The sequence below is a fragment of the Ochotona curzoniae genome, unplaced genomic scaffold, assembly GCF_017591425.1.
Source record: "Ochotona curzoniae isolate NIBS_2020 unplaced genomic scaffold, NIBS_Ocur_1.0 contig_1071, whole genome shotgun sequence".
Classification (NCBI taxonomy): Eukaryota; Metazoa; Chordata; class Mammalia; order Lagomorpha; family Ochotonidae; genus Ochotona; species Ochotona curzoniae.
The window spans coordinates 17046398-17069777 of NW_024464939.1; the positions used below are offsets into that span (position 1 = coordinate 17046398).

At 39.6% G+C, this 23380-nt stretch overlaps 1 protein-coding gene across 5 annotated transcripts in view; it reads left to right on the forward strand.

The window, feature by feature from the left end:
* STAU2 (staufen double-stranded RNA binding protein 2) overlaps window positions 1-23380 on the forward strand; it is a 297692-nt gene that overhangs the window by 134063 nt on the left and 140249 nt on the right. The gene's annotated exons all lie outside the window — the stretch shown is intronic.

A 23380-nucleotide genomic window follows, 5' to 3' on the forward strand; every position in this document is an offset into this window, starting at 1 on the left:
ATTCTTTATGTACACAGCTAATTTTATGTAATTACAGATAAAAATTTTTGTTCTGATATTTCATTTAACATTACCATAAATGTTTTATATGTTTTTCTGAGTCATTACAATTTGCAGTATTTCATAAAGTCAGTGAAATGGCAGAAATTTAAGTATAAAGTTGTTCACAGTCTTGTCCTAGTTTATAATGCTATCATGTGTTTCAAAATCAACTTTAGATAGCTTTTTAAATCAAATATGTATGCTCAAGATACTTTTTCATTGGGTGTATAGATATTTTTCTTTAACATCTTTTCCACCTCTTGTTAAAAAGTCCATATTTTCACTGAAGTGACCATTTGCTGTAAACCAACAAATGAAAACATTCAGCCATTGAAAATACTCAGGATATCTCAATTTTAACACTGTCTCTTTTTATTGGCACTTCTTTATACTGAAAACATTTAAATCTGCAAATTGTCAAAAAGAAAGATCCTTTGTCCATGATATTAACAACTCATCTCTTGATATAAATATAAATGAAATTATTACTAAATTCTTACCAAAGCATGGTCACAAGAATTGCTTTTTGAATCATTAAGGCTAGCCTTTTGAGAAGAACATTTCTGTGAGGTAATGGTATTTTTGGATTACTTTCTGGCAATCATTTAATGTGCCTCGGAGCGTTTGGATTATATACATAGGGTGATGAATGTGATGGGCTTAGCACACAGCCCAAGGAAAAAAATGGAATTCATAGAGTTTGTGTTTCGTTTCATTATTGTTTGAATGTTTTGGTTGATAATGACTTAGTAAAAGAGTGTAAGAAACATTAAATTAGTTATCACTTTGTGCAAAGAACCACAGTGCCTGTACCTAATAAACGCTGATTTCCTTCCATGCTTGTCAGCTTCACTTCTTTTATAAAAATGATAGAATTCTGTGTAGGCTTGCCAGAAATTCTCTTCTTATACTTTTTATCTGTCACATGTTTTTTGCATATCCAAAGAATGTATAGTTTATTCTTATACAGTTACATTTTGGCCCTGGACTATTTTTTTTTTCTGAAGAATGTGGACATTCTGTGTTTGAAAGTCAGATAATTGGGATAGACAGTTTTAACATGAAATCACACTATAGGTAACCTGCAAGCCCTATCAGTAAACATCAGTATTTTGACCCTTATCATTATATATTTCTTGCTTTGCTTTGCTTTGCTTTTTTTCTTTCTTTTCTCTTCTTTTCCTTTCTTTTCTTTTTCTTCTTCTTTTTTTCCCAGATACTAGAGGATACTGGAAGGTGTGGGAAGGATTATCACAGAGAGGCCAACGAGTTTAACCAATAAACCTCTTGTATCAATGTATAAAAATATTTTCCTTAAACGTAAGTTAGTTGCACTAGAGTTGTTTGTAACTAGCTTAAAACTTAACCAATCTGTAACACTTTAGGAATTCCTGTGATCTACAATAATTCAATATGAAAATTTGAAAAAAAATGTCTCCCCATTCAACTGAGAGAAAGAAAAACTACATAAATGGTTTTCCAAATGAACACAGAGTGGTGCTACTTCCTATTGACAAAGAGGATCAAAGCTCCAAAATCTACTGTTTCATTTCTCAGCAACCAGCTCTCACCATGGAATTCCTTGGAGTCAGCTTAAAGCTGCTTAAATACTGTAGAAGTTGTTTTCTGCTTAGGAATTGGTTACCCAGGTGGTAAATCAATTACCTGATAATTAGCTTTAATTCATACATTATAGTGACTTTTAGACCTCTGCTCTGAGTGATTTCTGTCCACCAAAGAGTTTTCCATGGGATTTTTGTGGATAGTGGTTAGAGCGGGGTTCTCTCAGGAAGGAATTAAATGAGGAGGACAGGAATGTGCGATTGCCAGCACTGTCTTGCTGACATATTTTCTGATCAGGCACAAGTCATTCAACATGTTACTCTTCCAGGTTCTCTGTTAAGAATTATACGTGCCAGTTTATACTATTGAGAGACTTCAGCTATGTAACATTTGTATAATTCTTAGCTGTCCTGGAACCTCATCTCAAGACATGGCTTACTACTTTGTGAAAAGCAGTATCATTATGAAGTGATTCTATTCAGTCTGTTTTCTTTGTTAAGATTTGCATTGCTTCAGAATTGTAATTTTGTAGATTACATTCCTTAGGCAACCCCAAGTACAACAGTTAAAATAAGAGAATCCAGAATTGGAAAGGAGAAAGAAGAGAATTCTAATCTAGTTTAGTTAACACCTAAAATAAGTAGTCCAAGAAAAAGTTAATGTACATGTGCATTTAATTTTTCAAGTGGAAGATATTTTTAAAATGATTACAGTCATAAGAAACTGCTATCAATTACCACTAAAAAATAGTTTAAATGGTTTTGCAAGTGATTATGATTACATAGCCTAGTTCCTCAATTTATTTTACTGCCTTGATTGCCTGCAGATTTAAAATATGGACCTAATTTTTTTCATGTTTCTCAGACTTTCTTCATTGTACTGAAACACAGCAGAAAGTAGACTATTCTGTGTTTTTATCCTTTGAGTCACTGTCATAATTATTTTGAAGTACAAGAACACATAACTCTGTAATGTGAGGGTTTGTGTTAAATTTAGCATGGGGCAATTTTATGCTTGGCATACACATAAAAAGCTAGGCTTTTACAGATGAATGACTAACAAGTTTTTTTAAAGATTATGCATTTTAGAGATCTACTGACAGCTCATGGAAAACTTTGTGAAATATTTAGATACAGTTAAGTTGATAATATCTTTTCATATTCACATTCCATGTTTCTTATTAATACAGGGTTTCACTTAAAAACAATTTCATTGTTTCTTAAAGGTAAACTCTAGCTTAGTTTGAGATTGGAATAAGCTCAAAGGTATTCACTGGTATGTGCCGAATCCACCCACTAAAAGATTATTTGGAAGCATTTTTTCGCATAAATGTTTTTCCGCTAACCTTTTAAAAAGTTTTATTTAGCCCCTGTGAAATACACTGGCTTTTCTAGGTTCATTAGAGATGACCCAAGACAAATGCTTTCATGATAGGATAGAATAGTTGCTGACCTTTTCAGGGTTTTAGTTGACCAGCCAAAAGTATTTCTGTTTGTGTCATCTGCCCAAGTCGTTCAACATGGTATCTCAGTGAGGCGACCCTGGGGTAGGGTACCTGTACCTCTCCCACATACAGCATCTACTCATTTCCTTTTTTTAAGGAGAGTGGTGTGAGGGCTGTATTTTTAAGATAATAAATTAATGTAAATTAATATATTCTTTCTTAAAATAGTGTTCTGATAAAGTTCCCTGAACAAATAATTTTTTGAGTGTTCCATAACAGAAACCTCTTGTAATAAGACATTTCAAATAGTCAGAACACTTGAGTTTTAATATGAGTTTAAATTTATATTAATAGATCTAAGCGATCATCTTTACATTTAAATAGGTTAATGATTTGGTGGACATAAATAGTCTGTTGAAAATCTAAGCATGTGGGGGTTTATAGTGATCTATTTAGGGGACTGCAGGGTTTTTGTGCTGAGCAGCCTGGTTGCTTTTGAACAAAGTTGGATCCCATCAGTAGAGGGCTGTTTGGTGCTGTGGTCAGGAGCAGTAGCAACAGGCATTTCCTCATTGCTGTCCATCTGTAATTGCAATGGGAAATGCTTCTCTTCCGTTGAGTGAAGAAAGAAAGGTCCATATATTCCAGAAAGACATGCATTTTTATATCGGTGGCCATGTGAGATTAGTGGGAAGTTGAATAGCTTTTTAAAAATCTCTATGGGGACCAGTGCAATCGCTCAACTGACTGGTCCCCACCTCTAGGCATGAGTATCCCATATGGATACTGGTTCATGTCCTGCTGCTCCACTTCCCATACAGCTCCCTGCTTGTGGCCTGGGAGGCCAGTGGAGGATGGCCCAACCCCTTGAGACCCTGTACCCACATGGGAGACCCAAGGAGGCTCCTGGATCAGCTCAGCTTTGGCCATTGTGACCATTTGGGGAGTGAACCAGCAGATGGAAGATCTCTCTATTTCTCCTTCTCTCTTTCTGTAAATCTGACTTTAAGTAAAAAAAAAAAATTTTTTTTAAGGAAAATCATCATGACAGGCTTTTCTTTTCTTATCCACTGAATCTAGGAAAATTAGAGGTGATGTTAAGCTTGCTTCTGTTTTAGCCATAGCAGTTGAGTCTGTATTTAAAGGCATACTTATTTATTGAGAAGTAATCTGAAATTAGAAGGCAAGTCTTTAATCACAGTAGCAGAGATAGCACATTTTCGTGAAATATTCTCAGAAAAGATGTAATGATGTTTAAGTTTGTGATTTTAAAAAGCTAACCATATGAATGATGTATTTGTTGCACTGTGAGAGTGTGTTTAAGAGCAGAAGATGGAACTATTAAGAAAAAGGTCTTTAGAGATACACAAAACTTAAAAAAAATTCAGGGAGCATTATAAGAAAATAAAAAGTGCAATGACAACACAAAGCATAAATTGCAACACAGATAGCAACCGATTACTAAGAAGACATGCAGATCAGTTTTTATAAATGTACTTTCTTAGTGCCATAGTAGGAAAATGGCCAAAGGCATTAAGGAAACATTTTAAAAGACAAGACAATAAATAATGAAAAGATTGTTCAGAAAGTTCAGACTATAAATCAATGTTACATAATTTTGATCTATAAAAATTTTCAGAGATTTAAAAATAATTCCACCCAGGGTCCATTTGATAGCCTAGTGGCTAAAATCCTTGATTTGCATCCACTGGGATGCCACATGAGCACTGGTTTGTGTTCCAGCTGCTCCATTTCCCATCCAACTCCCTACTTGTGACTTGGGAAGGCAGGAGAGAATGGCCCAAAGCCTTGGGACTCTGTACCTGTGTGGTGAACCTAGAAGAAGCTCCTGGCTCCTGGCTCCTGGCTTTGGATCAGATCAGGTCCGGCCTTTGTAACCACTTGGGGGGGTGGTGAACTAGTGGACAGAAGATCCTTCTCTCTGTACCCATTTTTCTCTGTAAATCTGACTTTCCAATAAAAAATAATAAATAAATCTTAAAAAAAAATAATCCCCTTGTTGAGGAAACAGATGTTGACCTATTTGCTGGAAGTACTGTGAGATAGTTCTGTGTTTGTAAAGGCTGTGTGTCATGAGATTGAAAAGCTGAGACCCATTTCTTCTGAAAGTGTAAGAAAAACAATATTGAAAAATGAAAACATTGGTTTGCCATACAAAACGTGTATATACTGATTTTATAATCAGAAAGAATTCAAGTATATTTACAACACAGATACACAAACTTTAGTCTGAAATATGTACTCTGAATTTAAACACAAATTTCATGTATTAGGCCATAGAGTTATCTATATTCTGATAGCTCTCGGGAAACTTTTTCTGACTTTTTTTTTTAAGCAAGAGGAAATGTTCAGTTTTTTCGTCTGCCTTATGTTTTGTTCTTTGAAAAGGTTTACAAGCCTGGATATGTTTATTCCAAGAGGTCTGTGAGGATAAAAAGTATTTAAAAGTTAGTATTTTCAAAAGTATTATCAGATCATAGTAATGATAAATGTCTGTCAGAACTTGAAAATTAAGAAGTATGTAATTGATTTTTCTGTTATCAAACAAATTGTGTAAGTGTAAAGAGAGAATAAGGGTAATGCTCGTAATTATTCATTTGGAAGGATGGAGTTTTCTCAGATAACATTTTGCGCAGAAATGTTAACCTGTCCTGTTTCTAAAAGAAAAACAAAGAAGTAGTATATGATACACAGTGTGCCTGTACCGGTTATGAAGCATGATAATACGTGCCTGCAAACCCAGCTCCAGTTTAAGAAGTAGAACAAACCAGTGTAGTCACCCCCCTGCCCTTTCACTCTCTTGCTTACCATGCCTCCCCTAAAACAGATACCTGCTCCCTCTGGGTTTTGTATGCAGTTGCTCCATGTTTTGTTACAGCTTTATTAAGTAAATATGAATCTGACAGTTTTTGCTTAGTTTTGCCTTTTTTTTTAATCTTAAGAAAAACAGCATCATACCATGTTTTGTTTTAGAATGTTCTGCTCCTAGCATTGTAATTAAAGTTTATTTTGTTACATATCATGTTTCATGCATTCTGTGAATCTTCCAAAATTATCATTTATCCTTATTGGTTCACATTTTGGAGACTTTCAGAGTTTTGTTTTGATTTTAATATGTCTTAGCTGAAATACTTGGAACTGTAAGCATGCCATGTTTCAGATCATGGAATATTTGCATTTGCATAATCAGTCATCTTATGGGTAAGACTCAAATTTAGACACTTTCTGGGAATCCACCTTTGAGTAGAAAAGGAGTTCAGATTTTTTTTAGGAGGAGAGACCTTTCCATAGATAAATAGTCTTTCACATCACCAGTTACAAAAAGCTTGTGTCACTTTATTTTGTCTTTGATTTTGTTCTTGAAGATAGTTAAAAGTTAGGCCAGAGTCCGTTATCCTATAGTGTTCTTTATTTTAACTTTATTCTTTTTACTTAGGTTTTGAATGAGGAAAAATCAAAATGCAAAAAAAAGAAGGAATAACTCTAGTTTTTCCTTTGTTTTAACAATTTTTATCCTGACTTTCATAGAAATAACTTTTGTTTGGGTACTTTCTTGTGTATATACTTATACACAAGGTCTTCAAAAAGTTCATGAAATTTGTGTGATATTAAAAATATACTTGTAGGCCTGGCATGAAAGCCTAGTGTCTAAACTCCAAGCCTTGTATGCACCAGGATCCCATATTGGCGCTGGTACATGTCCTGGCTATCCTACTTGCCATCCAGCTCCCTGCTTGTACCCTTGGAAGGCAGTCAAGGGTGGCCCAAAGCGTTGGGACCCTGCACCCATATGGTATACCTGGAAGAGACTCCTGGCTCCTGGTTTCAGATCAGCTCAGCTCTGGACATTGCTGCTGTTTGGGGAGTAAACCAGCGAAAGGAAGGTCTTTCTGTCTTTCCTCCTCTCTGTGTATCTGCCTTTTAGTAAAAATAAATAAATCTTAAATATATATATATACATGTAGTTCAAGAACTTTTTAATTCAACTTTTTATAAATTTTTGTGTTGTATTTAAGTGATCTTTTAAATCGTTTTTGTTTTATAGCATTCTTGAAGTGATTGATAATTCTCTTTCCATAAAGCTATTTTCTAGAACTGTTACAGTTTAATTAAAATTTATAAATCTTTAACCTATTGGGATTTATATTAAAGGTGTGAATCTAATTTTATTCCTGTTATATTCACTGTTATCACATACTAAGGAATTTACATGAATTATGTCTAAGTTTGAGTTTTCTGTTGTGTTCATCACAATTGTCCTCTACCATTTTTCCTTTTGAATTTGTTCTTTACCAGACCATTTTTTTAAAAAAGATTTGCTTATTTATTTGAAAGTCAATGTTATAGAGGAAGGAAAGTCAAAAGGAGAGGGGAGAGTAAGGGGGAAGGAGAGAGAGAATCTTCATCTGCTACTGCAGATGGCTGATGGCTGCCCCATCCCGGGCTTGCGGCTCCCTCCCAGCAATATGCGTACTCTGATGCAGTTTCTGCTTCCTGAGTTCGCCTGACCCAGCCCATGCTGTTGTAGGTATTTGGGGGAGCAGGGGGAGTTATCCAGCAAATAGGAACTCAGTGCTTGCCTATTTCTCTGCCTCTGAAAGAAGTGATACTTTAAAAAAATTTTTTTTAATTTTGATAATCTTACATAGTTGATTAGGGCACAAAGGGTCAAGGGTTACAGGAAAGTGGGTAAGGCAGACAATTGTTTCCACACTAACATAATTTTTTTTTTCTGTATCTGGAGTAAGGGGAGAAACAAAGGGAGAAGCCCCACCAAGCCTCCCACCTATCTCAGGTCCCCGATGTGGGGCATGCTTTGAGAGTCCTGCTCAAGCAGTTTTGATAGTTCAACAGTTCTGCATTACTGCCAATCTCACCATACCAGTCACTTTGAAATCTATTCAGAATCCACTGGCTGACATGGTCTCTTCATGGTTGGGGTTCTGAGATCAGCAGTTTAGTTGGAGGGATCTCCAAAGAAACTTCATCTGAGGTGATCGCAGACCTAATTCCTATGTGTGTTTGCAAGTACAGGGTCCAGCACCATCTGTCACCCCAATCAGTTTATGCATATGCTGGTGGTTGCAATTGTTGGGTCAGTTCTATTTCCATCCCTGTCTTCCACACGAACCAATGGTTGTTGCAGTCCAGCCTGATCCTGCCCACTTCATACTTGGCCCTCACACAAACCAGTGGGAGTTGTGCCAAATGGGTATGTTTCTCTTGCCTGGTCTGGGTTGCTCCCTATCATGGTTCTTGTGCTCACCTGCAAGGACTGTGTCCTGACAGAGGAGTTTCCCAAGCTCCTCCATCAGAACCTCTCCCTATGCCGGATCTTATGTATACCGGTGTGTCCATGGGCCAGCCCTACTTACTTCACCTCCTTTCCTGGCAGGAACAGTGGCTTTTCCTGCTGGCCTTCAATCCATTCTGAGCCAAGGCTCGTCCATACCCAGACACAGCTTACACATGGCTCAATAGGGGCAGAGACTTAGCCTAGTCCATCCTACATCTATCCGGGTTTTCCAGAGAATCAGATGGTGCTGGAGTCTAGCCTGGATCAGTATGCCCAGCCTCAGTTCACACTTGTGCCAAGGGAGATTGCAGCCATATTCAGACCAGAACACAGTCCCCACTCTGGCCCCCGTACTCTCCCGTGGGAACCCCAACCCAGCAAGGGTGTATTCTCATAGTTCCCCAAACAGGCCTATTCCCAGCCCTAGATTATGCAGGTGCCAGTGGGTGCCCTGATCCAGTTTGTTTAGCCCCTTACCTGTCTCAGCCTTTGCCTTTGATGCTGTGGCCTAGTATCCCTGTCTCATGCAGACTAGTAGGTGCAAGAGCCTAGCTCGGCATGACCTGTGCTCCATCCTGATTTCTATGTTTCCTTGTGAGTTGAGGTTTGCTTGGCCCTGCCCATTCTGTCTCCTTCCAGTGCATCCTGTTTTAGGATGCACATTTGGTGTTGCTGCCTTGACCTGCCCAGACTGTTGTCAGTTCCTTTACCTGTGAGTGATGGCAGGTTCCATGATCACACCTAATTCAGCCCATCGCCACCCTGACTTGCGAGCTAACCATTGGGACTTGTATTTCCACACAGTTGTGCCCACACTTCTCCCACAGAATCTACCCTCAGACCTGGTTCTCTCATGTGCTGGTTAGTGTCTTTTTTTTTTTTTTTTTTTTGGTTAGTGTCTTGACCCTGCCAAGTGTGACCCATCCGCTGCTCCACCACTCAGTCAGGGACTGACTGCCAGACAGGCTGCCATCCATAGCTTTGGTATGGACTGGTGTGTGGTAGTCAGTGATGCTCTATGCTAACAGTCCATCTCAGGATTCCCATGTGGGCTGGTGAATCAGTCTGGCCCAAATAGATGTTATGGACTCTCCCCTCCAAACCACCAGTTCTCAGTCCCCATGCTTGCCAGCAAGTTCTGTGACCCCGTTCCTGGGAATCACCCAGAATTCATCCCTCACCTACACTCACACTGGCCTTATCCATGGTTGTCTCTAGGCAGCAATTACATATCCTAAAAACCCCAGCGCTTGCAACTGGGTGGCCAGCAGGCAGAGCCTGGAGCCCAAAGATGCACTGGCTGTCCAAAGCCTAGGACTCAGTCACCTCGTGGCTGCAGTGACTTTGGCCTGAGTTCCCAGCATTGGGTTCAGCCTTGCTCAGGCACCCACAGCAGCCACCACACTGCAGGGAGCTGCTTTTGCCCCAACCCCTGGGTGAACCCCAAACTCTTCCTTCTACAAGATGATAGCAGTAGGGCAGGGTCAGGGCCTTAATCGAGTTTCCAAGTTTCCCTCATGGTGTATTTACCCTGAGGGAAGAAATCTCTTGGGCCTGGAATAGCCTAGGAATCGGTCACCACCTGGCAGCAGTGAACTTGGCCTGAGTACCAAGCATTGGGTCTGGCCTGACTTGGCCCCACCCCTCCTGCAGCCACCACACTGCAGGGGGCTCCTTTTGCAACCCCACTGCTGAATACCATACATTTTTTAGAAGAATTTTTGAGCCTATCGAATTATATCATAAAATAATAAAATAAATTTAAGAAGAGATATGTTTTTATATATATAAGATAGCATTGCTAATATTCAGTATTTGAACAAAAGAAATACAGTGTGTTTTCTTTTTCCTCATTGTACTGATAATCTTTTAAATAATTCATATGTTGCTTAACAGTAGAATAGAGTCTGAGCAATTTGTGGAGTTTGTTTTTGTGTTGATGTTACAGGTTGTACCAACATAACTAAGATGGCTTCAGTGTCACTAAATGGTTAAAAGTCCCATGAGACCACCACAGCCCGTGCTCTCTGGAGATCACAATATTGTTATATGGTCCATGATTACAATTTATAATATATATCGATTAACAACTTCCAAGCTTGTTTGAAAGAGAATGCTACTTATTAAATTATCACTGAGATTTATAGTTCACCACTCAGTGCTGCTTGACTAAAGAGAGTAATGGATGGATTACTGATATTTCCAAAACAGAATAAGGTTTTTATTCTTAGTAGATTTCTTTGATTTAGGTTAGCATTTTATTTGAATTCCTATCTTAGAGTCTTCTCCATCTCAGGTTGACAATCTTTGAAAGATGTGATTTATTAATACTTTTGTAAGTGAAATCTGACTGAAAGATCCCTGAACTATTGTGCACATAGAAAAAATAATATATGCAGTTGTGCATATGAAGGGCTTGGAGAATATCCAGCTTTGCATTTTGCAGATATGAAAAATGAAGTTGAAGTGATTTTATAATGTGTCCAAAGACACCCGTTTACTTGAGAGTAGTTAAAGCTTGAGCTCATGTATTCTAAATCCATGTTATAGGGGCATTTGCCCCTATACAGTAAACTTTATGTCTATATAATCTCACTTGCTGGTCATTAAGGGGAAGAAAAAGCCCATGTTTTAAAAGAGTCCATTGAAATTGCACCTTTTTAAAAGGATGTTGTAATAATTGTGTATCAGAATACTTTTGAGTAAGCATTTAGGATATTTTATAACATGGAAATTGTCTAAAATATTGTTTCAGATACCAGAATGATATTTGGGTGGGCCGTGTAAAAACCCTAAATGGCTGAGAAACTATGTGAAATGTTTGTTTTAACTGTTATTACATCAGTGGAACAGACAAGTGCATTGCTTGATTTTTTTTTTCTTAAAACTTAAAAAGCTTCAGTAATAGTCCAATTTTAGAAATACTTTATAGGGCCTGGCACTGTAGCCTGGTGGCTAAAGTCCTCACTTTGCATGTACCACGATTCCATATGCGTGCTGCTTTTAATCCCTGTGGCCCTACTTCCCATCCAGCTCCCTGGCTGTGGCCTGGGAAAGCAGTCGAGGATGGCTGAAAGCCTTGGGACCCTGAACCTGTGTGGGATACCCCGAGGAAGCTCCAAGCTCCTGAGTTTGGATTGGCTCAGCTCCAGCTGTTGTGGCTGCTTGGGGAGTGAACCATCTGATGGAAGATCTTCTGTCTACCTCTCCTCTTCTCTGTATGTCTGACTCTCTAATAATAAAAATAAAATAAATCTTTTTTAGAAAGAAACACTCTACTGGCTTTTTTTTTTTTTGAGTGATGTTATTTAAGTATATGCTTTTATTCCAAGCCTTCTGGTTTGTGTTAAGATGATCCATGGACTACTAGAACTGTAAGAGGTTTTCAAGCTACTCTAACTCGTATTACAGATTAAAAAAAAGAAAGAAACCAGCCAAGAAGCTGTATTTACTGCTCCATCTAAAACCAGATAGCTAAATCCCAGACTTGTACATTTACCACTGCTGTTACAATTGTGATCTTTATTTTGTCATGTTTAATTTTCCAGTTCAAAAAGTTAATCATATGTATTTTTTGTTGTGATAGAAAAAAAAAAAAACTAAGCTAAGCTTCTGCCGATGGTGCCAGCATCCCATATGGGTGTCAGTTAATATCCTGGCTGCTCCACTTCTAATCCTGCTCCCTGCTATGGCCTGGGAAAGCAGCAGAGGATGGCTCAAGTCTTGGGGCCCTGCACTCATGTGGGAAACACTGAAGAAGCTCCTGGCCCCTGACTTCAGTCTGGCCCAGCCTTGTTATGGCCTTCTGAGGAGTGAACCAGTGAATGGAAGATCTCTTTTTCTCTGTCTCTCCTTCTCTGTCTTTCAGCTAACATAAAACAAAAAAAAAATTTTTTTTTTTAAACAAGATATACTCCCAGGAAATTTTTAAATGAAGCAGAATACTATTAACTAAAAACACAATGAGGTATAACACATATCTAGAACTTTCTCATCTTGTGTGACTGTAACTTTACCCACGGAGCAGCACCCTCTCATTTCCACCTGCTCCTAGTCCATGGCACCCTACATTCTAATTTCCGATTTTATGAACCTGACCAGTTTAGATTCTTCCTGTAAGTGGGATGATATAGTATTTGTTGATCTGTAACTGGACGTGCCTCACTTTGCATAAAGTCCTTGGATTTCATATGGTACCACGTGATAGGATTTGCTTTTCTTCAGCTGCTCCCACCCCTACCTCTGCCAAAAAGAAAAAGGAAAACAAACAAACAAGCAAGCAAACAAAAGGAACCAAACTCTTTTATTATGTGAGTGGACTCAAAACTGATGAGAGGTTAAGGTGGAATTTTGGTGCAGCATTGGAGAACGTTTTAGGGTATGGAAGAGATTTTCTTCCTTTTTTTCTTTGAGATACATTTTATGTATTGAAAGACAAAGTTGTAGGGAGAGGGGGATCTTCCATCGACTGTTTCATTTCCCACATGGCTGCAAGGGTCAGGGCTGGGCCAGATGGAAGCCAGGAGCCAGGCACTTCTTTCAGGTCTCCCACCAGGCTGCAAGGGCTCAAGGACTTGGGTCATTCCCCACTGCTTTCCCAGACCCTTAACATGCAGTGCTCATGTAGGATGTCAGCAGGTGACGGGTTTACCTACTGCACCACAGTGCCAGACCTCTCCTTTTCTGTCTGAATAATATCCTATTGTGTGGAGTTACCACGTTTTCTTTATCTAGCTTTCCATACATCAATTGACCTATAGATTTTTTTAAACCTGTTGGCTATTGTAAGGCCACTGTAAACATTGCAGTGCCAGGTATCTTTTAGGATCTTACTTTCAGTTCTTTTAAGATACTGTGGAGTAGGATTTCAGAAATGTGGTAGTTCTAGTTTTAATTTTTTGAGGAACTTCATAGTGCTTTCCATTTTGACTACGTAATTTCCTTACAATATACAGCTTTTAAAATATCTTTACATCCTTATCAACACTTTTTTAAAAAATTTATTTATTCTTATTGGAAAGTCAGATATGCTGAGAAGAGGAGAGAAAGAAAGATCTTCCATCTTCTGGTTCACTCCCCAAGTGACTGCAATGGCTAGAGCTGAGCTGATCCAATCCAAAGCCAGGTGGCAGGAGCTTCCTCTGGGTCTAGCATACGGGTGCCGGAACCCAAGGCTTTGGGCTGTCCTCCATTGCTTTTCTAGGCCACAAGCAGGGAGCTAGAATGGAGATGGAGCAGCTGGGACGTGAACCAGTGCCCATATGGGATCCCAGGAATATGCAAGGCAAGGATTTTAGTCACTAGGCTACTGTGCCCGGCCCCTCTATTATTTTTTAATGATTATTTTACTAGGTATAAACTAATACCTTATTGTAGTAAGCTGCATTTTCTTGTGATGAATACTTAGTGAGTGTTTTTTCATAATAGTTGTTGGCCATTTCTTTGGAGAAATATATAAGCTTTGTCCATTTTAAATTGATTTATTACTTTAACTTATAGGGATTATTTATATGTTTTACAGGTTAACCTCTTTTCAGATGTTTGTTTGACAAATATTTTCTCCCATTGCATTTTCAGTTTGTTGTTTCCTTTGTTGTGCAGAATTTTTTTGGTTTATTATCTCTTTTTGCTTTTGTTAGCTGTATTTCTGTGGTTATGACTAAGAAGTCATTTTCAAGACTAGTATTATGAACTTATCCTTTATGTTTCCTCTAAGATTTTTATAATCTCAGTTCTTATGTTTAGGCCTAATCTAGTTTGGGTTGCTTTGTATGTGTGGCAAAAGGACTTGATTTTACTCTTTTGCTTGTGTCTATCCTGTTTTTGCCACACCCTCTGTTAAAGTCATTTCCCCAGTTTTTTTAGTGTTGGTACCTTGTTGAAGATTGCATGCTTCCGTTTCTTTGGGGTAGGTTTATGAAGGTTTATTTCTTTGGAATATGTTTCCCTGTTTATGTGTCTTATAACTTTGTGTTGGGAAGTACACATCTGAAAAACAAAACAAAACAAAAAACAAAAACAAAACAAAACAAAAAACAATTCTCCCAGCCACAGACTGGGAGTCTTTCTGGACTAGCTTTGTACAGGGAAAGACCCTCAGCAATCAAATTGCTTCTAGGGGTTTGAAACCCTTTTATGAAAAGAGAGAGCTTTTCTGGGACAAGGCACATGATTTCTTTGAGAGGCTTGTTTGTTACCGTTTCAGCAGTTTGGAGTCTTGCTCTGCCCTTGGTGTCTGAAGTACTGCTGCCCTGTGGCAGCAAGCTGCTCTGTCTCCTCCTTCCTCAGCAGCCAGTCAGGCATCTAAAGCATGCTGTGCACTTGTCAGTAGCCTGGTCCAGCATGGAGAGAAGCCAGTCCCTCCGGTAACCCTGCAAAGAGCCAGCATGAAAGGTGCACATTTCTTTTTTTTTTTAAACATTTATTTTTATTTTTTTTTTATTGGAAAGGCAGATATACAGAGAGGAGAGACAGAGAGGAAGATCTTCCATCCGATGATTCACTCCCTAAGTGAGCGCAACAGCCGATACTATGCCGATCCGAAGCCAGGAGCCTCTTCCGGGTCTCCCACACGGGTGCAGGGTCCCAAAGCTTTGAGCCGTCCTCAACTGCTTTCCTGGGCCACAGGCAGGGAGCTGGAAGGGAAGTGGAGCTGCCAGGATAGAACCAGCGCCCATATGGGATCCCAGGCGTGCAAGGCGAGGACCTTAACCACTTGCGCCACTGTGCCGGGCCCGAAAGGTGCATATTTCTTTCCTCTACCTCCCTCCTGTGTTATCCAGATCATGCTGAGCTGTGCTAGTCACAGCAAACAACCCCACTCTTCTTGGCTTTCAGCAACCGAATTACACCAGTACTCTCCAGTCCTATAAAGTGAGACAAGAAACAGTGCCCACTACATTGTGCTGCAAGGGTTACAATACTGCTTGTGGATATGCTGGCATCACAAAATATAGTTTATATTTTCTTCCTTTTTTAAAAAAGTATTTATTTTAATTGGAAAGGCAGTTACACAAAGAGAAGAAGAGAAAGAAAGATCTTCTGTTCACTGGTTCATTCCCCAAGTGGCTGCCACAGCCAGAGCTGAGCCAGTCCGAAGCCAGGAGCCAGGAGCTTCTTCTGGGTCTTACATATGGGTACAGAATCCCAAGGCTTTGGGCTGTCCTCTGCTGCTTTCCCAGGCCACAAGCAGGGATCTGGATGGGAAGTGGGGCAGCCAAGACATGAACTGGCACCCATATTTGATAATGGCATGTGCAAGGCGAGGATTTAGCCACTAGGCTACGGCCCTGGGCCTTGTTTTTTTCCTCTTAAGAGTCTTTTTAGTAGAAAGTTTTTTTTATTTCATTGAGTCTCTCTCTCCCTCTTTCTCTCTCTGTATCTTTCTTGGTCCCCATCTCTCCCTCACTTTCTCATTTCTTTTTATGGCTTTGCTTTTAGTACTGTTTATTTGAATGATGACTCGGTTATGCTACTTTGTGAAGTTTTTGTTATGATTGTTTTACAGAGGGAAGCCTATGATATTGCTCCTAGAAGACACACCCTTTTATTGTTTATTATTATTATTATTATTATTATTATTATTTTAATTTGTTTGGGAGACAGAGAGAAAAGAGAGCAAGCTTCAAATTTGGTTCATTTGGAAAATGCCAATATAACTGGACTTGGGCAGAGGCAAAGCCGAGTTGAGATTTCAGTCTGAGTCTCCTGTTGGATGGTAGGGGTTTGGCCACTTGGGGTACCACCTGTGACCTCCAGGGTGTGCATCAGCAGGAAATTAGAATGGGGAGAAGAGCCAGAACTCTGGTACAAAGTGCACATATTCTAAGCCTCCTGTCTACCACTATGCTGAATGCCTGGCCCACACTGCGTTTTTCAGCATGCTCATCACGTGGGATGACAGTGGGTTTAGTGAGACTTTTGTTGACTGTCTGATTCTGATCTTTGTTAAACTTTCTGCTCTTGTTACTATAGTACCTGTTACTCAGGCTCTATTAATTGCTAATTGATTATTCTCTCTCTTTTTTCTTTTTTTTTTTAAATTTATTTATTGATTTTATTAATTGCATTGCATTATGTGACACAGTGTTATGGGCACTGGGATTCCCCCCACCCCTCCCTGAACCCTCTCCCCATGGTGGATTTCTCCACCTTGCTGCATTACCACAGTTCAAATTCAGTTGAGGTTCTTTCATTGGAAGTATTTACCAAGCATAAAGTCCAGTGTCTTATTATCCTAGTGGGTTCAACGATTTCTTGGTGGGACCATCTCTGGTCTGAAGGTAAAGCCAGCAAAGTATCATCCCAAACAATTAAAGGCCCCAACATAACATCAACAGCCATTTACAACCTTATGGCATTAATTGACATGGTATTGGTTAATAGTATGTTGATAGGAAAATGCGGTTGCCTAACTACATGCTGTGACTTCTTCATAGACATTTCAATTTTGGTTTATATTCAGCCTGATTCCATACAGTTATCAGTTTAGGTACAGTACATTTTTTTTTTTTTTAGGATGGGTGTGCAGAGAAATTCCCTATACCCCAGTGAGGCGTAACTTATCTTTGTGTCCCACCTAGTGAGGCATGTTTGGGTCCACACTGGCCGTTTCCTGTCTGATTCTAAGCTTTCCATGTTGTTGTCTGTTCATTCTAGATTTTTTGTTTGTTTGTATATTTGTTTGTTTGTTTTGAGGGGTTGCTGGAGCGATCCTAATGGTCACCACGAGGGAGGGTGGGAACCCAGAGCCAGGCAAGGACCCAAGAGAGAGCTCGCTTCCCTAGTCCCGAAGGAAGTTTATTATTATTCTATTTCTGCAGATCACTCAGGGCTCCTGGCCGTCATTCCGATGGCACTGGTTTCTGCACGGCAGAGTTTGGACTTCTTCCATTCCCTGTGGAGGCTCCAGGTGGGGGTGGGTGACCTCAGAGTTCTCGGCCTCCAAAGGCACTCCTATTCCCCGTGGTCTCCTTAGCAGTTGGGATGTAGTCCTTGGTGTCCATGTTGATGGTCCTTGGTGAGGATCTGGGAGTCTTCAGGGTTGGGATGCGAGCCTCCTCCTGACCTCCTGCTCCACTCTGGGGTCTCCCCCCTGCTCCATACGTATGATCTCCTGTTAAGAGGCTTTCGGGGTTGCTGCCGATCTCCCCTTATGCCTGTGTAGCTTTACTATTGTCTAGTGCTGACTCGAATCTGTTGTCTATGGGTTATCAGATTTGATCCTGATAGACTATATTTCACATCTTCCTCTCACTTTTTAGGGAAATGGAAGATTTCTCTTCATTCCCTCCCCATAACGGAGTAACATAGGGTATTAAGAGTGTTTTAGGTTTTATAGTTCTTTGATGTAGATCATAAGCATTCTGACTCACATTAATTGTTGTTGTATTATGGGTTACAGCGCATTATCTTATTGCATTGGATACATGTTGTCAGAGATTGCAATAATATTACAATGTATAGGTATTATTTTCCAGATTAACAACTTTTCATCTCAGATTAAGGCAAACATGTGGTGTTTAACCTTTTGGGATTGGTTCATTTCTCTTAGCATAATGGATTCCAGTTGGGCCCACTTGGCCACAAAGAACTGCATTTCATTTTTTTCTTGATAGCTGAGTAGTATTCCATGGAGTATATGAACCATAGCTTTCTTATCCAGTCCTCTGTTGATGGGCATTTCGGTTGCTTCCAGGTTTTTGCAGTTACTGATTGTGCTGCTATAAGCATAGGGGTGCATGTTGGTTTCTCGTAAAACAGGTGTTTTGGATATATTCCGAGGAGTGCTATTGCTGGGTCATATGGTATGCTGATTTTCAATTGTTTCAGTATCCTCCATACTGATTTCCATAGAAGCTGTACAAGTTTGCAGTCCCACCAACAGTGGAGTAGGGTTCCCTTTTCCCCACATCCTTGCCAGCAAGTGTTGTTGGTTTTTTGTATGTGTGCCATCCTTTCTGGTGTTAGGTGGTACCACATTGTTGTCTTCATTTGGATTTCCCTTATTGCCAGGGGAACTTGTCTCTCTCTCTTTTTAAAAGATTTATTTACTTTTACTGCAAAGTCAGATATACAGAGAGGAGGAGAGACAGAGAGGAAGAGCTTCCAACCTATGATTCACTCCCAAAATGACTTCAGTGGCCAGAGCTGAGCCAATTCAAAGCCAGGAGCGAGAATTTTTTTTTGGGTCTCCCACGCATGTGTGCATAGTACCAAGGCTTTGGGGCTGTCTTTGACTGTTTTCCCAGGCCACAAGCAGGGAGCTGGATGAGAAATGGGGCCCCTGTGATTAAAACCAGCACCCATATGGGATCCCAGCATGTTTAAGGCAAGGACTTTAGCTGCTAGACCATGACGCTGGGCCCTGTTCTGTTTTTTTTTTATAAGGCATAAATTGTCCTCCACCAAAATCTGCATGTTTCCAGGAATTCCCAGAGGCTTCAACTTGCTTACATTTTCTGTCAAACATAAAGCCAGTGTCTTTGGAGAGTTTTTATGAACTGCTTCTTCCTGCAGATTCTCTGAGCCACCACTCCCAAGTGAAGATTTGGCACAATGGCCCACTTTGCTTGAGGTGATGCTTCTGCTTTTTGATCAAGGTATACTCCATTCAGGAGGTAGTCTCTGCTGTTCTTGGCTTATGTTTTCTGACATAAAGCCACCTTCATGTTAGAGGGAGCAGTGTCAGTGCCCGACTGTTGTCAATCTCTTTGTCGCTGTGGGACGTTTACTGTATGAGATGGCACTAGCCTCTTAGCGGCATACACCAGTACTTGACATCTGCAGTTTGGAGGTGGGAGAGCTACAACTTTTGACAACTACTTTTTCCAGATTCTTTGATGGCAGATTGAAGAAAAAGAGAGCCTCGTCTTCTTAGCCACAGTAGGGAAAGAGAGGCAGAATTGTGACTCAGATGGTTTAAGTTCTTACTATTTCCACTGAGATTCATTAGGTTTTCTTCAAAAAATATGCAGTGTCTTCTGATGTGAGATATGGAGTTAGGCTAAGTGTTGTCAGTTAAGAGAACATTCCTCTGTAATACTGCTGTCAACTGCTGATAACAACAGCAAGTTTGGAGCTTTCCGAAGCCAAATGTTTATTTCTCCTTCTCATCTTCTTTCTTCTAATTATTAGTATCTACTTTTTTTTTTTTTTTCATTTGAAAGGCAGAACAACAGAGGGAGCGGGAGGAAGAGAAAGGAGCAGAAAAAGAGATCTTCAGTCCACTGTCTCACTCTCAAAATAGTCACAGCAGCCGGATTTGGGCCAGGCTTAAGCCAGCTTTGGGAACTCCATGACATCTCTTCCACATGTGTGGCAAGTGCCCAAGTACTTGGCCATCCTCTACTGCTTTCCCAAGGATATTGGCAGGGGGATGGATTAGAAGTAGGACAGTGGGACTGGAATTAGCTCTCTGCTGTGAAATGCAAGTATCCCAGGCAATGGCTTAACCTACTTATATGATGCTTTCCCCACCCCTTATTTCTGAACAACTGGGTACATATTCATGTGCTCCCACTGCCACATGAGATTTGAGGAGTTTCTAGGGTGACACACAAAATTACAACTGTTACATTTTTTAAGATGGCAGAATTACAAAAAAGATGCAAATCAGAAACAGCCAAAAGAACAGAGGAGTAGAATGAGGCCTGTGGTGGTCCAAATGTGAATCTTTCCATGTGCGCTTCCTATGGATTCAGGGCGTGTCGCTTTCCTGGCATGTTGATGTGAGTGATGTGGTACTGCAGTACAGAGCATGCCAACCAGGAAAGCTCCTTTGGGCTTCCAGAGTTGTCAGAGTTTTTATTGGAGTTTCGTTATGTTGTCATCATTCGCCCATGAAATTGATACCGATCTATAGTCCTTGGCAGTCATGCTGATGTCATGTGGCCCCAGATTTCAATCGTTTAGTCATAATGTTTGGTCTTTTGATCCAGTCATGTTCCCATCTTGAGTCATCTCATTAGCATAAACTCTTCAGGAGCTCAACATGAATGAGTTTGCTAGCATATCTAGTATGGTTCACATAGTCCACCAGAAATAACAGAGATATTTTTCAAGAATTTAGATAACTCCCTAAAAAACTTGGGACAATGACCACTCACATGTCCTAGGCACAGTTTCCAGAGGCTTAAAGTTTTTAAAACTTTTTTTGCTGTTTATGATTTTTGTTGGGGAATCTCTTCATTTCATTATTTGGAAGCAGATCCTTTTGCTTTCTGTGGGTTAATATGTGTGTGATAGGTTTATCTTTAACTTTCCTTTGTCTGAGGTTTTATGGGCAATGCTTTTATCCCACTCTGCCAGTATCTTTTATATTTAGATTTTTTACACACTTATTGTAGTTATTGCTATGTTAAGGCTTAACTCTGCCATTTAATTAATTAATTAATTTTTTTGTTCTACCTTTTCTTCTTCCTTCCAGTGGGTTACTTCACTACTTTGAAAATATAATTATATTATCATTTGGTTATCTCCTTTGCATGACCTCTCTTTCCTTGAGCCATTATTCAGTAAAATAAGAGTTATGTGTTGTGAATCCGCAACCATCGGGGCTAGCTACTAGATGACGCAGAGCAGATGACATATAACAGTGTGGATATGCTGGACAAGGAGATGACTCGCACCTGTGGTGGGAGAGACAGGACGGTGCAATTTATCATCACTCCTCAGACGGCACACAGCTTAGATTGTCGAAGTTGTTTATGTTTGTAATTTTTTTAACTGCATGTGACTGAAACCATGGAAAGTAAAACTGGGTAAAGAGAGACTACCCAATGTACCCAACTTAGCTGTTTTGATTTGAATTTGATTGGAGTGTAGAAGCCTTCCCCCCGTTTGTATCTTCCTCCTTCCCCTATTGATAAGACAATTGTATATTTTCTCTACACATATTTAGAACCACATCAGACAGTAGCATAATTGTTGTGTTATCTGGAAAACATTAAAAGGTGAAAGAAATCCTTTTGTATTTGCTCTTGTTTTTTGCTTGCATTTTTTTCTTCCTGCTGTGCCACGGATTCAGATTCATTCTGTTAATCTAATCTGACAGAAGAAAATCTTAATTTTCTTCAACCTGAGAATGTTTGGATATCCTTTTCCTTCCACCTTTTTGCCCTAGAATATAGGACTCTGGTTGATGGTCCTTTACTTGATTCTGCGCTTGGCAATGAGAAGTCTTCTGTCATTTGAAATAATCATTCCCCTAAGGTTACATTTTGTCTTCCTCCTACTTCTTTCAAGATTTTTTCTTTGTATTTCGTTTTCACAAGTTTAGTTATGATGTCCTAGTGTAGACTTCTTTGTGTTTATCTTGTTTAGAATTTGCTCAGCATCTTAAATCTGGAGGTTTATGTCTTACTAGTTTGAAGAATTTTCAGGTGTTGTTTCTTGGAGTACTTTTTCAAACTCACCCTCTTTTCTCCTTCCCAGGAATGGAGATAATCAGATCTTTTAGTTCTTAATGCTGTCTGTTTTATTTTCCCTTCTGTTTCTTCTGTTCTAATAATAATTTTTGGCTTTCTTACTTCTACTTCACTGATTCTTTCCTCTTTATTCTGCTACTGAACTTATCCATTGTGCTTTTTTGTTTTGGTTATATGTTTTAATTCTAAAATTGGTTCTCTTTTTCTTTGCTAAAGAAGATTTGCGAAGATCTGCTTTTTTCCCACTGTTGGAAGCATGTTTATACCTGTTCACTGAAGCATTTTTATCATGGATACTTTAAAATTTTTGTTAAATTTTCCTAACATTTCTATGTGTTTCACTATTGGCATCTTGATTTTTTTTTTAAATTTCAGTATGTGGTATTTATACTGCTTATATATTAACCAGTGATTTTTAAAAATTGAAACCTGGACTGCTCATATTATAAAACTTGGATCTCATGTAAGTCTTCTTGGTTCTTTGGAGTGTGTGAAACAGAGAATAAAAAGAGAGAGAGACAGACAGACACAGCTTGCTCTAACAGGTACAGTGAGGGGTGTCACCTCGTTTCTGCCAGGTGCAGGTATAAATCTAATTTCGCTTTTCTGTATCCATTGACTCCGCTGGTTAGGGGAGTCCTTGTTACTGTCAGATGAAGTGGGCATTCTGAGCCTCCTGTGGGAATGAGCTCATTCCAGCTACCCTGACTTCCCTCAGCTCCTCTCCTGAAACCGCTGTAGCAGGGAGTGGGGAGGGGCCTTTCCTTACTGCCCAAGTAGGGGAGAAGTCTATATCCCCTGCATGGTCTCCACTGGTGCCACTAGGAGGCCTTTTTTTGACACAGCCACCCTGTCAGACAAACTGGATAGGGGGAGCTCATACCACTTAGACAGGAAAGGAGTCCTGTGTTTTTGCTGCTACAAGTAAGAGTTTTCTGTGTTTGTCTAAATTTTCTGTCTTGCTCAATTGTTCCTTTTGTTCTTACAAAAATGAATTTCTAAACAATTTTTAAAAGGTAATTTTGGAAAAAAAGTAATTTTGCCAAGTTGAGAATACTCAATGTATAATTAACCAGCTCTACAAGCCAGACACCTAGGTACAGATGCCAACACCCACCACTTTTCTGGCTGTGAATTTGAGCGAATCACATTAATAACCTCTGTATGCATCAGAGTGTGCAAAGGTGAACTTGAGATAATCATGGTTCCTACTATAAGGGGTCATTGTGAGAGTTACTGAGCTAACAAAAGCAAGGCATATGGAGCAAGCTGGAGATCTCAGAAAAATGGTGCTTTTGCAGCAGTTGCAATTACTGCCTTGAGAGTTGTTTGGGGGTGTGGACCAGGAGTAGATGCTTGGCATCCTGGCAGGTGAATTCTGTGCTGAAGTATCTGGGGCTTCTGTAGACTGCTCAGTGTGCATTTATTCCTGCTGAGGGGTCAGGTAATAGGTCACACAGTACTTGAGGCATGCATTTTTCAGTCACTAATGGGATTTTCCCTGAAGAAAGATAACCAAGAAGAGTGGCCTTTATTTTTTAAGCCACATTGTTAATGTATTTACACAAACCAAAAATGAATAATGGC